Raw genomic sequence first — 16,355 nt, forward strand, 5'->3', positions numbered from 1 at the left:
TAACTCTATTTACCTTATGATTGATTATAAACATATGTTATGGGAGTCAATATTCTTGAACCAAAAACTGTTTGATTTCCTTAGTTATATTTCTACATCCTATATGATATTTATAATGGTCTTATCTTCTAATGAAGTAGATGGAACGGAAACGAAATAAGTTGTGACAATTTTAAACATCCTTATAATATATATATATATATATATATGTATATATGTATATATATTATATTTTTGTTCTTTGTCTCATGAATAATAAAATAATATTTGGACTATTTATTGTTTAATTGATTTTGAGGTTTGTTTAATTTCTGTTTTGAGTGTGAACTGGATGCCCCGATCTCATGCACTTTGCAATTCCCCTTTTATACAGCTGTGACTATGAGTTATGGCGTGCAGCAATCTAAAGGCAAGTCTAGAAACTGCCTCATGAAGTCCGGAATGTGAAAGCATATGGAGTAATGAGTATATATTAATATATATTTATTTATATTAAAACAAACAAATAGACCAACTATTTTACATATTGGTTTCATTTCTTCACTTTGGAATTATGAATTTAGTGTTTGCCAAAATGAAGAGCCCAAAAAATAAAAACTGGTTTACCAATGAGAGAGAGAGATACACGAGTCACAAAGGTAATATGTAACATCTTCATGAATTATGATATATAGGATTTGAACTTATGGCGTTTACATAAATAGTTACTTTTTATATCAGATTAAGATATCAATTAGTTTTTCATGCGTAGTCAGAATTCAAAACTAAGTTCTTATTCAATTATAAAATATTTTATCAATTGAATTAACCAGAACCCACAAATTGTAATATAATTTAAAACCAACTTTAGTAGTGAAAGTCTATTTTATCTTTTTTATTTTTTAGTTGGATAAATAAGTAAATTGTGAGCATTGATGTAAGGATGACACATCTCTCAAATAGGGAGAAATTATCTTCAATAGTATGCTCTCACACACACCCCGATAATCTTTTACCATTGCGAATGAGTGCATAAAATGGTTATAGGTAAAACAGTTTTGTAATCACTATCAAAACTTTTTGTAATTCACAATTGTTGAAACATCAAATGTCGGGTTCACTGTGAGATGATATCTTGTGAGATGGTCTTTTATACGACCACAATTTGATAACATATGGGACTCAAACATTGTAAAAGACAGGTTTTATATGACAGTCTAATAAGGTTTTATTTTTTCACCGAAACATTGCTCCACTTTCAGAAATAATTCGAGAAAATATGACCATTATATGCAAGGACCAGTGGACCACTGGTAGAAGAAAGTTAGAAAGGTACCATCAATTTTGTTTATTGGTCCTAAGGTTCTTGGAGGTGATGCAAAAATGGTCAAGACTGCATTACATGAATGTCCGTACTTCTTACCCACGTCCCCTACATAAAAATAGACTCCTAAAAGGGAAACTACATTTGAAAACACTATTTTTTTTTTTAATAATTGGATAATTACAACATTTGAAAGCGAAAAATAGTAATTTTCATTTTTAATATTTTATAGGCAAAATTAATAGGTATTAAAATAAACTTTGTTCTTACAAGAAAAGTAAAAATTAGTATTTGAGATAAACTCATAAACTTCATTGGCTTAAAAAAGGAAAAAGACAAAATCATTTTTTATAAAGTCATAAAATACCAATAACTTTTTGGTTTAATGATAATTTTGCATATAAGTAAGATTGTGAACCCAGATCTTACTGATAATTAACTCAATTATATTTTTTTTCCTAAAGATTATACAATACAATGTCCCATTTTGGCAACATCCCACCAATGAGACTTTTTTCTTTTCCCAAGTAAATAAGATATAATAAAATTGCATAAGTGGACAGTCGGAGCTAACATGTGATGTGCTACTAGGCATGTACAAAAAGTAAGGGTAAAGTATAGTTCTAAATATAATTTACACAGTTTATCAAAAAATATAATTTACACAAATTCATGTTCAATCAATTAGAAAATTCCCTCCTATTAAAAAAAAAAAAATCCTAATGGGTTCCAGTTAGCTCAATTGGTAAAGTTTCTGATGGTTGAATAAGAGATCTGGAGTCCAATCTCCGTCTACACCAAAAACTAGTCTAATGATAAAAAAAAACACAATTATCAAAAGTAGAATCCAATAGATTGAAACTCACTTTAAAAAAAAAAAAAAAAATTCCCTACAATTCAAATCCAATTAATCTTATTACTACTAGGGGTGTCAATTCGTGTTCACGGATCGGGTTCGTGTCATGTTGAGCCATAAGTACTTTGCTATATGGGTTGACCCGAACTCGACCTGTTTAGTAAGAGATCTGGAGTCCAATCTCCGTCTACACCAAAAACTAGTCTAATGATAAAAAAAAACACAATTATCAAAAGTAGAATCTAATAGATTAAAACTCACTTAAAAAAAAAAAAAAAAAAAAATTCCCTACAATTCAAATCCAATTAATCTTATTACTACTAGGGGTGTCAATTCGTGTTCACGGATCGGGTTCGTGTCATGTTGAGCCATAAGTACTCTGCTATATGGGTTGACCCGAACTCGACCTGTTTAGTAAACGTGTCAAGAATCCTTAACCCTAACCCGACCCGTTTATTAAATAGGTTGACCCAACCCGACATGTTTAACCTGTTTAATTAATAAGTCATGTAAAAATTAATACAAATAATCTGTTTAATAACCTGTTTGATTAATAGGTCATACATGACCTAAATAATCTATTATCAATTTCTATATATCTAAAATTAAAATACAATTACAACCATAAATATAGTAATAAACATATAATTACAGCAAAAAATTAAGCAATAATAAAAAAATTTAATACCTTTATTATCTAAACGGGTCAAACAGGTCAGATGGGTTCACATGTTGAACATGAATACAACTCGTTTATTAAACGGGTCAGTCGTGTCGACCCGAATATGACTCGAACCCATTTAGCCTCAACCCATGACCTGTTTATAAATGGGTTAGTTGTGTTGGGTTTGCGGATCGTGTCAGATTTTGCCATCCCTAATTACTACACAAATAGCTTAAAATGATAAATACATTCCGATAAATATGTATATGTTGCTAATCAATCTAATTTTCCAAATACTACCCAAAATTTATGATTTGCTTTACAATAACTTTATCTTGGGACACTTTTGAAGAGCATGAGATCCATCGTTATCATTGTAGAAAGAGTGTGCCTCTTGAACTCAAATTGAACTCTTGTAAAGCAAGCTTTTTTCACAGAGAGAGAAAAAAAGTTAGAGGAGAAAAGAAAAAAGAGAAGCAAGTCGAAAGCCGTTAGCCCAAAAGCACAAAATCAACAACAGGAACCCTAAGCATCAACTTTTACAAACTCTATGCATCCAAACTTGGATTATAATTTTTTTGAATAACTATGAAATGACCAGAAAAATCTTTAATAGTATCAAAATCTTGAATTAGTTGATTGAAATAAATTTGATTGGTCAATCTGACTCACCCAAAGATTTTTTACCCATTTAATATGACTTTGCAATTAAAAAAACCAGTAATAATAATGTTCAAGTATGGAGGGCTTTATTAGTACAGTCAAACAAGAAAAAAAAGTTTTTTTTAATAATCTAAAATTATGTACCACTTTTTCGCATCTCTACCATGATGGGTCAAGAATCATATATTCTTTTATGGGAACAAGAAGACCACCAAAGAGGAATATTGAGGCCAGTCTCTATGTTCATTCAGATTCCAACACGTGTTTATTTTATAATTTTTTTTACCTGCTTTTCTTTTAATCTCTAAATAAATATATATCTTTTTAAATTCATAGCATTTATTGTCAAATTAGTGAGATTCTTCTATGTTCTTGGTACAGTGTTTTTGGGTCTCCATCTCACAAGGAATCACAACTTTCTGACCTCATCAGTCATTGGCCATGCTTAATTGGTGGATTATAAATTTTTATTTATTTTATTTTATAGCTTTTTTGTTGATTCCAAAACCCATTTATTGGGTCATCTTTGCTCTACGGAAAATGGAACTGGCATCTGTGACTTGTCTGCAAGTTTTGTCCCTTAGATCAAGTTGGAAAAGGACCTAATTTTATAGAAGTACTAAAAAAAAAGTACCACTCCATCTCAATGGTCCATAATCCATATTCTGCATTTCTGAATTTATATTAGTTTGTGCAATTATTTGTACCCAAAAATCATGTACTCTTCTACCGTCTCTACCAGTTACTTGAGGAATATTGCCACATTTGGCATCTTTAATCACTATTAAGTACATAAGAATTTAGATAAGCATGATTTGTGATGCTTTTCTTATAAAAATATGGGACCTATAAATAAACGTACACAAAAAAATTATTTGGAGAGTACCACATATCATTTTCTATCATTAAGGAGGCTTTTTGGACTGTGGATTGTTTTGTTCTTGTTGCAATTCTCTTAGACTACCCTTTTATGTATTTTACTTTCACTTCTCTATAACTTATTGTAATGAATAAAAATGTATTTTACTTTTTTTTAAACAGAGACTTTTTAGTTATTTTTCAGATTTTTAAGGTGTAAGATTTTTCTTAACAAATTTCTTAAGGGCACAAGTTAAATTGCATTTAATATTTTATTAATAAAATTATACATATATTTTTTTTAAATAAAGTCAAACAATGCATGTGTCTAGAAAAACATATACAACCACAATGAATTTATGTATACAAATTAATAAATTAATCATTATTTTTTTTAAAAATGTGATTAGTGTATATTACAAATTTACAACTCATAATGAAATATTTATTACTATTCATTTTCTTCTTCAAGCATTTACACACTTGTTAACATATCAATAAAATAAAAGCAATATTACATACATAAAAAATTTCATAACATTTTTCATATAAATTGAATTGGCAAACTGTTACTAATTTTCATTTAAACTTATTATTAACATTATTTTTTTAAATACCACTAACAAAGTGCCACATCAATAAGTTTAAAATTTTTTGTGTATAAACAATCATCAAATAAGCCAATCCAAACCAACTACAAGGATTTTAGTATTCAAAACCGCAGGACAATTTGGAATTTTCTCAAAGTTGTGATAATGTTAATAATAAAAAAATGAAGAAGAAGGAGGAAAGAAAAGGTCATCCCATAAAATTCATTGAAATTTTTTTTTTTTTCCTATGCACTAAATTGGGCTTAGAAAAAGTTCAGTAATTCAGAAAAGTAAAAAAAGTAAATTCAAAATTCAGTCATAAAAGAACCAATCTGAAGCTAAATAAAAAAAAAAAACCATTGTGTACCACTGTACCTAGGTACTATAAACCTTTGAAGCTAAGCATTCCTAAACGGGGACACCATGTAACATGTGATTGGGTCGTGTGAAACACCAACCATAGAGCGTGTGGACCTATCATATTCACGAATGGGTGGCTTAGAGATAAGGAATCTTGGAGAGTTGTGGGTCCCAAATTTCGATATTGCCTTAGATTTTCAACTATTTAGCTTTAGCATTATATAAAAAGGACAGAGTGAGAGAGAGACAGAGAGAGAGAGAGAGAAAGATGCTCTTTTTTATTTTTCTGACATTAAAAAAAGGACAAACTTTTACAGCCGTTAGATTCCAAAGTTCTCTTCCATAGAATTAAGAATCTGCCTCTTCTTCCACCAAATTCTTTTTTTATTTTATTTTATTTTATTAATATCAAAGATACGTTATTTTATTAAAATATATATATTATTTTTTTATTCTATCTTAAACGTGGAGTTTGGATTGGATCCACTCCGGTTTCCCGCATCTCCATTAGTTTTGTCGGATGCTTGTACTTGAAGAATCTACACACCATTTTTTTCAATTTTCATATATGCCCCTTCAATTTCATCAATTTTCATTTTTTTTTTCCTTTATTTAATAGATTGTGATTTTGTGAAAGGGATTGTTCTTTGTCTTGACAAATATGAAGGGTTTTAATTTGCGTATTTTGTGACTAATTTCTTTCTCTTCATGTCCCCCAAGTTTTTTTTTTATTGCAAATTTTGACTTGGATGTTAGGACTCAATCCACCTATGTAAGTCATATATTACGCCTATATGAGTCTTGTGAAGAGTCATTTTTCTCCATTGCACAAGTTTGCATATCTTAGTCATCTAATATTAAATTTATTGTGTTTTTCTTATCACAATTCAAAAGTTGTTTTGATATGAATTCACATTGCATTTGGAAATGGCCAAAAGTCATTGCACCAAAAAAGTTACATCTAATTTCTACTTTGACTCTAGCTATTCTAACCTGGCAAGACTAGTGAACAAACAAATCTATACACATGGAGCAGTCAACTAAATTAATGGCAATAATTCTTTTACCTAATTTTGGAGAAGGGTAGGGAAGGTGGCCTGAATGTATTAATTATCTCATTTTAAACAAGAGGTTAGTTAGACGGCAAGAAGTCTTTGCCTAATTATGGATATTTTTTTTATATTTTTCATAAAAGTTATTATAAAATTTGGCTAAAATAGTTCATTAATAAATATCTTAAGGGTACTCGTTATCGAGACTTGTAATTATTTTTTTACCTAAAGTAAAAGACCAAAATAATATTGGGCCATTTTGCATATTTATGGAAAGTAGGTAGCACGTTGCAAACTTGTTGTGTGGCCTGTCCTCTTTTGCGTGGTAAGGGGTTTATATCCACTTTATGAAGGGTCAAATACAAATAGTATAAGATTCTCTTAATCCTGCTTCTAATGAAAGTAATGATGGCATGGAATTGAAGCCAGGTCAGTAGAATCTTTCAACAAAATCAATTGGTTTGGTCAATCAAGGAAAAAGATTGTTTTTTTGATAAGTGATTCAAGAAAAAAGAAAAAAACAAAGAGAGAAAGAAATGTGGAATTTACTATAGAGATAGCGATAGAGATAGAAAAGCTTGACTGTGTGAAAAGCTAACCATATAATAAATTATATATATGTTTTTGATGGCTCAAGCAAAGCACAACACGTTGAGAGATACCTCCTTAAAGAATCCAAGAAATGGTATCTTTAATAATAACCTCAACATTTGATGCTTACCTACTAAAGAGAGAATAGAAAAAAAAATTTCATACCCATTTGTCAAAGAAAACAAAACCAAACAAAGAGGTATAAATAAACAAATCTCTCTGAGTTTATAACAACACAGTGGGTTAACTCGTTGAGAGAACTCGAAAGTTATGTAGTTTACAAAGTTTGTCTTCTAGTATGTTGGGTTAAAATGAATTGACTCCTTTCAATTAATTAATTACTCAAGTTAATTAATTAGATCAAATTTCATGCAATAGTGTGGTAGTACAAACAAATCACCAATTATACTAAATGCAGCGGAAAATAAATTTGACATGGGTGATTTGTTTACGAATGAGATTACAAGTATAAAGAATCTTACCAAACCCATTGTCTTATCCCAAAATACCAACCTACAGTTGAACCCTTATCCTAATACCCAATTGGACTTGTATTGTAGCGGCAATCTTTCTGTTCAATGCACGAATCCCAGTACATGACTAATTCCTTTGCACGAATCTCAGTACGTGACTAACTGCATAACAAACTTTTGATTGATGTAGTTGATTTGCAACAGCTTTACATAGAAACACCAATAAGATTTTCAATGATGGTGTGAGAGACTTTATTTGGTTACAAAACCCAAAGGCATACAAGAAACGCAGCAAGAGCTCTTTCTTCAATAGGAGAAGGCTAGAATTTCAAAAAGAAAATCTTATGAAGTTCTCTAGGGTTAGATTATTCTTTTTTAACCTCCTTGTTTAAGTAGGAGCTCAATGGACTCTCCTATTCCAAATAGGTATACACAAATCTTGGGCTTTCCTAGTCCAATAAGAATTATACAAACCCATAAACAAATAGCATTTTAGAATAAAAATGTTATTGGCTATAGTCTGAATCCCGTAAGCTTGAAAGATCGAGACATGTGTCGAGCTTTAATGAATCTTGACAGATCGAGCTTCTGTTGAAGAGGTATCGAGACCAGCAGATTGCACTTTTCTTGAGCAGTTCTTGAGTAATCTTCATGTTTTCAATGTAATTACTTGTAATGATCATCTTGAACCTACTTAGTTTACCCAAATACAAGTAAAGTGTGTTTTGTCAAAGGATATGCTAATTACATAAAAATATGTCTCTTACATAGTAATTTAAAATTGTGATGGTAATGTTCATACCATTTTCCACTGCATCATCATTTCTTTAAAATTGAGTCAAATGCTTATTAACGATGCATACTTGTATCTATTTCATTGTGACAAGAGGTTGATGAGTCTATATCAGAGACCTTTTTTTTTTAATTAAAAAAAATTAATAATATGTACAATTCATATGACCATCAAAATTATCCATTCAGCCCTTCCAAGTTCCAACTAACTATTAGACGTAGTTATCCTCACAAATTGAACACTTTAATTAAAAGAAAAACCTTTATTTTGCTCTATCCAAACTCACAAAACTTAGAAGAAATTTTATTTTCTTGCCTGGAATATATACTGTGGGGTCATAGAGCCCAGTGATATGCACCCACCTTTTGTACTGGGCTAAAGGCCCATGCCGAGGCCCATAATTACATATGAAGAAGACAGTGGTAATCATGGCAACCCAGGAAACCGTGCCGAGGACAACTCTGTCCTCGGCTAGCCAAAGCCAAGGTAGAAGAAAAGTGATTTACTAGCAAAGACAATCTTCCAAAGCACTTCAAGGAAAAAGATAATTACAACAAGTAAGCACACTGGAGTATAGCGATAGAGCAATTCCAGGAAAAACTGTTGCCTCCACATTAAATACTCCACAACTAACACTCTGGCCGCATTAATGTGGAAATGATACCTGAGCAGTGGCTTTTCAGACTCACAGCTACTACCTAAGAGCTTTGGGAGGAGGTTGATGTGACAAAGACCAACAACAACAGATCTGACTTACACGTGTAAGGTGGAGATGAAGGAGGAAATTAGTATATTAGGAAGAAGGAGCTCTGAGAAAATGGATGAGAGATTTTACCAGAGAAAACACTGTAGCAATCTGAACTAACTTTTAACCATTGCCACTGTCACTTAAGAAATAATAAGTTGAAGCTCTTCAGACTAGTGCCGAGGATTGAATTGCTTGCTTAAGTCCATATTTGTTTTACTTATTCATTCTTTAAATCATCTTCAATTGTTATTACACTCATTAAAGTCCAGTTCTTCTACCCACTCTTTACAAATTTATTGTATTAGGCTTGCTGGGCTTAAATTCATTTATCCCTTAGGAATAGTGCTCAAACCCAGTCCCTACATATACTTATTTCTCCATCTAAAAGTGCCAACAACAAAAATAATAAATAAATAAATTTAAATTTCCAGTATATAAACTTGCATTTTGAGTCTTTGCATTGTAGATTTGCAGTAGTATTTTGACATGACTTGGGATGATTTTTGGTTGTTTCATTTTTTTTTTTAAATTATAGTATGTAAATATTTAAAATTTATTTTCAAAAATTACATTTAATCCTTCCAAATTTTTAGCAAATAGACTTAAAAAAAAAATGCTACATCCACAACAAATCACAAGTGGTTAGTTGTTATAGGTTCAAATTTGAACCTAACACTAAGATTACTTTTTTGCCCCAACAATAACAACTAGTAACAACCTGCTACATAGGATTTGTTGTAAAAATGTTGTGAACATATCATTCCTAAAAAAAAAAAAAAAACAATGAATAGCTGACTGGCAGGCAATGGTGGAACTAAAGCCAAGGGCCAATTTTTTTTAAAAAAAAAAAAAAAAAAAATCCTTTATCCATATCTATACTATCTAAAAAAAAAAAAATGCAATAGCTGGCAGATAGTGGCGGAACTAAAGCCAAGGGTAGGGGGCCACGACCCCCCAAATTTAAAAAAAAAAAAAAAAAAAAAAAACCTTTATCTATATCTATACTATCTATAAGAGGATTCCCCTCTTTGGATTGGATTTTTTTGTAGTATAGAAATACCCCTAAACCTTGCGTTTAATAGGGAAAAAACTTGAGGATAACTCGATAAAAATAGATTTTTAACTCCACTTAAAATACCTACAAAATATGATACCCTTCTACTAATCCATATCTTCAAAATAAACTTATCCAAAATTTAAAAAAAAAAAAAAAAAATTATGACGCACTGGACCCAAAAAAAAAAAAAAGGCCTCATCACGAGCACTTTGCGCATGTGATGAGGCTAGTATTGCTTATAATTATTAAATATTTTTAAAGATATAGCCTATAAAAATAGGGGTTTCCCACCCCCAAGCAAAAAATTCTAGTTACGCCATTGTTGGCAAAAGGCATGTGACCCTCTCCAAATTTTTTTTTTAAAAAATAAAATAAAAAGAATTTAACAGAATACCATTAATATATATATATATATATTGGTATTGTATACAACTATAAGTCTATGGTATTTTAGTAAATTAAAAATCGTTTCATAATCTATAGAAAATGATGGGTTAATCGTAAAATAAGAATTAAGGTTCTTTAAGCAAGGCTATTAGTTTACTTTTACTCTTAAGGTAATTCCATGCTTTTCTACATACATATATGTGTGTTTTTTTTTTTTTTTTTTTAATGAACATATATTATATTAATTTTTTCTCAAAGATTTTATTGGTGATGGTATTACACACGCACATACATACATACATACATACATATATACATATATATATATATATATATATAATTAATTTATCATAATTTTTTCCCCTAAACTTTATCAACGTTTAATAAGGACTAAATAAAAATCAACATTCTACCAATTTGTTTATAGAGTAGTTATACTCATGCTCACTCTTACTTTTTTTTAAGCAACCATGGACTTGGATTTTCGATTATGAATATTGTAAAACCTAGATTTCGTAACAAAAAGAAAGATGATTTGTTAAAGGACTCTTTAATTTTATTCTTTTCTTTTGGTAATTAAAATCAATAGAATTTGATTTTATGCATTGAAAGAAAAAATTATGTGTAATTTAGTTTAAATTTAGTCATAGAAAATATTTGGGATTTCAAAAAGTGTGGGATTTCATTTTGATAAATGATTGAGTTAAAATATGATGAGAAACAATTCAATTATTATGTTACTTTTATTTTGATTATATTTTATTAATAGATACTTGTAGGGACTCAATTTGTAATGACCCCAAATTGGTTTATTGGGTTCGAACGTTTAAGGCTCAAACAATAAATTTGTAGAGAGTGGGCTAAAAAGCTAGGCCTTGGTCACCGAACAGTGGTTAATCATGGTGTTCATGGTAATTGCACAAGGGTGAACCGTGCTTGCCTAAGAAGATTGTCTCCTCAGCACGGCCTACGAGGCTCTAGTTCTTGGCCCGTCTCCCAGTCCCCCTTCTGGATTGCTTCCCTCTCCTTTTTATACTAGTCTTCATCCTCCCTCCAACGTCCACGTGTAGGTTCAGCTTTGTAGGGCTGATACTTGTCTTATCAGCCCATACCCAATGTGGTTGGGAGTGGTTGTAAAAGCTGAAAAGTATTGTTCTGTCAGACGCAGAGTACTTAATTGCAGTAATGGTAGTCTTTCCCTTATCCTTTGTCACCACACTGTTCAGGGGTCCTTTCCCCATCAATGTGGAGGTGTTTAGCTTTTCCATGCACTGCTTCTAAAACGTACTCGCCATTTTTTCTAGGAGCATTTTGGGATGCCGAGGACAGAATCGTCCTCGGCTATATCTCTAGGTCATTTGGACTTTCGTTGTATGTTCTCGACAATGTCCCTTCTAGGCTCGAGCCCAAGCCCCTAATGCAAAGTGGGCCGGGGTCACAAATTCTCTGGCCCCATAATACTAGTTTTATATTTCATGTTTTAATTTAGTCTTGAATTGTAGTTTATATATATATATATATATATATATATTTGAATCCTTGCAATTTCTTTATTATGGTTCATCTTTTGGTCCCTAAAGATAAAATGTTGATTCCATCCCTGCTTACAATATCTTTGCAACCAGCAGTCTTCATCAAACAGTAATTTTAACTCCCTAGATGCATTGCATCCTATCTTTTGGTCCCAAAAAATCCATTGTTGTTGGAATCAAAATCTGTTACTTAAGTTTATAATTAATGTGTAATTTAGTTTAGAATTAGTCATAGAAATTTTTTGGGATTTCAAAAAGTATTGGATTTCATATTGATAAATGATTGAGTTAAAATGAAATGAGAAACAATTATTATGTTACTTTTCTTTTGTTTATGAAGAGGAAAAATTATGCATGATGGAGTTATCTAGACGGAGGTGGCACGAACAGACGTGGTATGTACAAACCGAACGACCACGTGGCATCCAGCCCATTATTATGTGGTCTCCAAGGAACCTTAAATGGAAAATACTTGCGACACACGATTAGCCCTAGTTTGTAGAATTCCAATATAAGTAGAATTCTAGAATATACACGCATTAATGAGTATCTTCCCCATAAGGAAAAGACTTGTTCCGCAAGCAAAGGTGTTTGGCTCTACGCGACTATAAAAACCCAAAGACCCTCAAGAAAAAGGTACGCACAATTTCTCTAAAGCTCATACTCTCTAACATTGTTGAAGCTTTATTCTGACTTAACCTTCTAGAGGGTCTTTGGTCGATATCACACCGGTACCTTTTGTAAGGTCTTTTTATGTGTTGGGCAGGTTTGGTATCGAGCGTGTTGGAACTGTGTGGCTCATTGGTGATTTTTTCGGCATCATCAGTTTATATTTTATTAATAGATATAAACTAGTTTATGTTTCATGCATTAATCTGGTCTTCATTATAGTATATTTTTATTTTTGGATCCCAGCATTTTTGTTGTTCATCTTTTGGTCCCCAAAGATGAAATGTTGATTCCATTCCCTGCTTACAATATCTTTGCAACCAGTCATCGGACACTTAATTTTAACTCCTTACTAGATGCATTGCATCATATCTTTTTGGTACCAAAAAATAATCTCTTCTTCGTTGTTGGAATCAAAATTGGTGTTAATTGACAGAAGAAAGAATGGGAATTAGTTTGACAGCACAATTTGTTAAGTACCAGCCCACACCACAGCGAAATCAAAATTTGATTGTCAATAGGGTACGAGATCGCTTCACACCTCGCGATACTTAAACCTCTAACCTATCAAGATTTTATGTATCTGAGAGTTTGGATAGAGGAAGATGAGGAGTCAAAGTATGTTATTTGTAAGGTTAGTTTTGTCCATTAGTTGGTGGGAAGGACAACCGTACAGTTTAATTCCTAATTGTTACATGACTTGCACATAATAAACAACTTGAACCATCAATACGAGGGTAAGATGATATTTCTATTTGTCACATTTATTATAATTGCATGCGGTGATGATTGCAAATTTTCATAGTTTAAGGTACAAGGAGTGAGTACCCCTGTAATTTTTTAAGGTGGTTTTTTGCAATTAATCTTAAAAAACCAATATGCAATATACTGGGACAAAATGGGCTTCTGCCCTTTTCAGGCAAATTAATTAGCCTTTTGCCCTTCTTCCCAAACTAAATAGGGAAATGCTATTCTTTTGAAAATCTACTTTTTCAAAATAGAGTTAAGCCCTATAGTGACGTTTTCAAGGACTTATAGTAACGTTTTTAAGGATTTATAGTGGCGTTAAATTGCCTATAACTCGATTTTATGGATATCAAGTTATAAAACGTCACTATAGGTTCTTAAAACGTCATTATAGGTCCTTAAAAACGTCACTATAGGGCTCCAGAATTTTTTTTTTTTTTTTAACTCGATTTTGAGAAAGTCAATTTTCAAAAAAGGGGCATTTCCCTATTTAGTTTGGGAAGAAGGGCAAAAAACTAATTAATTTTCCAGAAAAGGGCAGAAGTCCATTTTGTCCCAATATACTGTATCAAAAATCAAGAGTAATATTCTCCAAAATTAGACTGTATGTAATGTAATATTAAAATGAGAATTGCAATTATGTATATTGTGTAAGAAGCCCAAAAATTCACACTCCTTTACCTAGTCACAAGTTTAAGAAGAAGACTAAAGCCGACACAATTCTGTATCAAGGTATGGTTTGAAAAACCATTAAGCTGGTTCCTAATTACTATACATCTATTATTGTGAAACTTTACAAACACCTTACCTTATATATAACACCATAGAAGAAACCATATAATCTTAATTAGCATTAGTGGGTTACCCCTAGTTTTAAAGAATAATTACGTGTCACTTTCCAAGATAAGGCCCGCTTCAAATTTCCACAAGATTCACTGAACAAGCCAATTCCCTTTCACTTTCAAGAAAGTTACAAAACAAAATTGATTGAATCCAAGGAACAAATATTAAGATACCTTATTTAAAGGCTGTCGATGAAGACACACACTATCCTTATCAAAACCCTGAAAGCATCTTTCACGTGATGACAAGTTCATGTTCATGGCCTTTGTTTGTGACCTCCTCAAGAAGGTATCTTTTGTCCAATTCTTATTTTCTTACCTCTCTCTCTCTCTCTCTTTTGGGTTGTCAAAGATGGAATCTTTTTAAATAATAGAGATAAGAGAATTAACAGTTTTTTGCAACTTTCTGAAGCTGGTCTTGTCATTTAGGGTTTGGTGTCTTCGTCTACTTTTAGGAGTTGTTGAGTGGCATTATTGTTGCTCTCTACCTTTGTCCTTGCAAGAATTCCACTTATTGGCCCTCACTCAAACCTACATCATCATTTTCTCTATTCTTTTCATCTTACCCTTCAAGTTTCAACTCTTTTGAGAGAGAGAGAGAGAGAGAGAGAGAGAGAGAGATATGAGTATTAGTTAAAAGGGGTTTTTTCTTTTTTCCAAATAATTACCAACTCTTTTTTTTCCCATCTACAAAGTTAAAATGGTGATTATTCGTTGTTCTCGAAATCTACTTATTCTGCTCAGTACTTAGAACTCCATCAATGTAATGTCATGATCTACAGTCATAGTGGCTTCAACTCCTTTAGTATCACATCGGTTCTTTTTTAAAAAAACCCTTTCATTTCTTTGAATTCAATTACATAGGAAATGTGCTCTAATTAATCATGAGTATACTGCATGTCCTCCCTTTTCCTACTTCATGCGCATCGATCGCCTACAGTATAATGATAAAACTATCATAAAAGTAATTCTTAGGGTTACATTCACGTTTGAGCTAGGACCAAAAAAGAATGTTACTTTGATATGACCAATTAAATGTAGCTGCTTGAGAAAGGGGTTGAAACATTGAGTTATTTTAAATGCTTTATGACCAAAATTCAACAGATACAAGAGCCAAAACAATGAAAACAAAATACTTTTTTACTGTAAAAAGCAATTTGCTTGATGCATTGAGCACAACATCCCATCATTGAATTATGCATATTCTTTTATTTTCTTTTTAGAAGATAAATGATGCATATTCAAAATTATCATATCACACCACAGTACCATACTTATTTTGCATGGAAAATGTTGATGTTGATTAGAATTAATTTTTCATTACCCAGATTTTAGTTTTGTTTAGAAAAACAGTAAAGCTAAGATCTTCAGTATTTCTAGAAGAAACATTTTGTAATCTTTGATTAGTTGATAACATTAATATTTAGTAAACGCAATTAATTTGGAATGAAGAAGGGGTGGAATGCAACAATTGGTTTGACAATTTGACTTTCCTATATTTGCTTTAAATCATTTATGGTCACCTAAAATACAATAATGTTTCTCAAACCAAATCTTACAAGAATACCAACTACCCCACCAGCCTATCAGGCTATCACTAGCCTATTGACATCTTTTATTCAATAGATGATAGCAATCCTGTATAATTAAGATTTGTTTTGTATGCTTCTCAAAAAAAAAAAAAGATTTGTTTTGTATAGTATTTAAGTTAACCTTTAAAATTGTTTCTAAAAAAAGAAAAAAAAGTTAACCCTCAAAAAAGTAGAGGAAAAACTTTGGCAACAAACTTGGATTTTCTTATTCTATTTTCTATGTTTGTAAAATTTCCAAATAGAAGTTTTTATAGTCTAAAGTTATGCATAAATAATAACTTTATAGATCGAATAATAAATAAAATTCGATTGACACTTTCACATATGTGTTAAGAATATAAAAAATATGCAATTCAACAATTAGATTTTTAAAATATGTAACGATTTTAATTATTTTTTAAAATGAAGTTAAGGCTAAATCATGTTTGTAACCAAGCTTTGTAAAAATAATAATAATAATAATTAGTTTATATAGAAAATTTTAAAAACCATTTTCTAAATACAATTGTAATTGGAGAATATTTTTCTTCTTTAGTCTATTTATGAAATTGATCAGTACAATAATAGAGAATTTCCTT

Source organism: Quercus robur, chromosome 11, assembly GCF_932294415.1.
Source record: "Quercus robur chromosome 11, dhQueRobu3.1, whole genome shotgun sequence".
NCBI lineage: Eukaryota > Viridiplantae > Streptophyta > Magnoliopsida > Fagales > Fagaceae > Quercus > Quercus robur.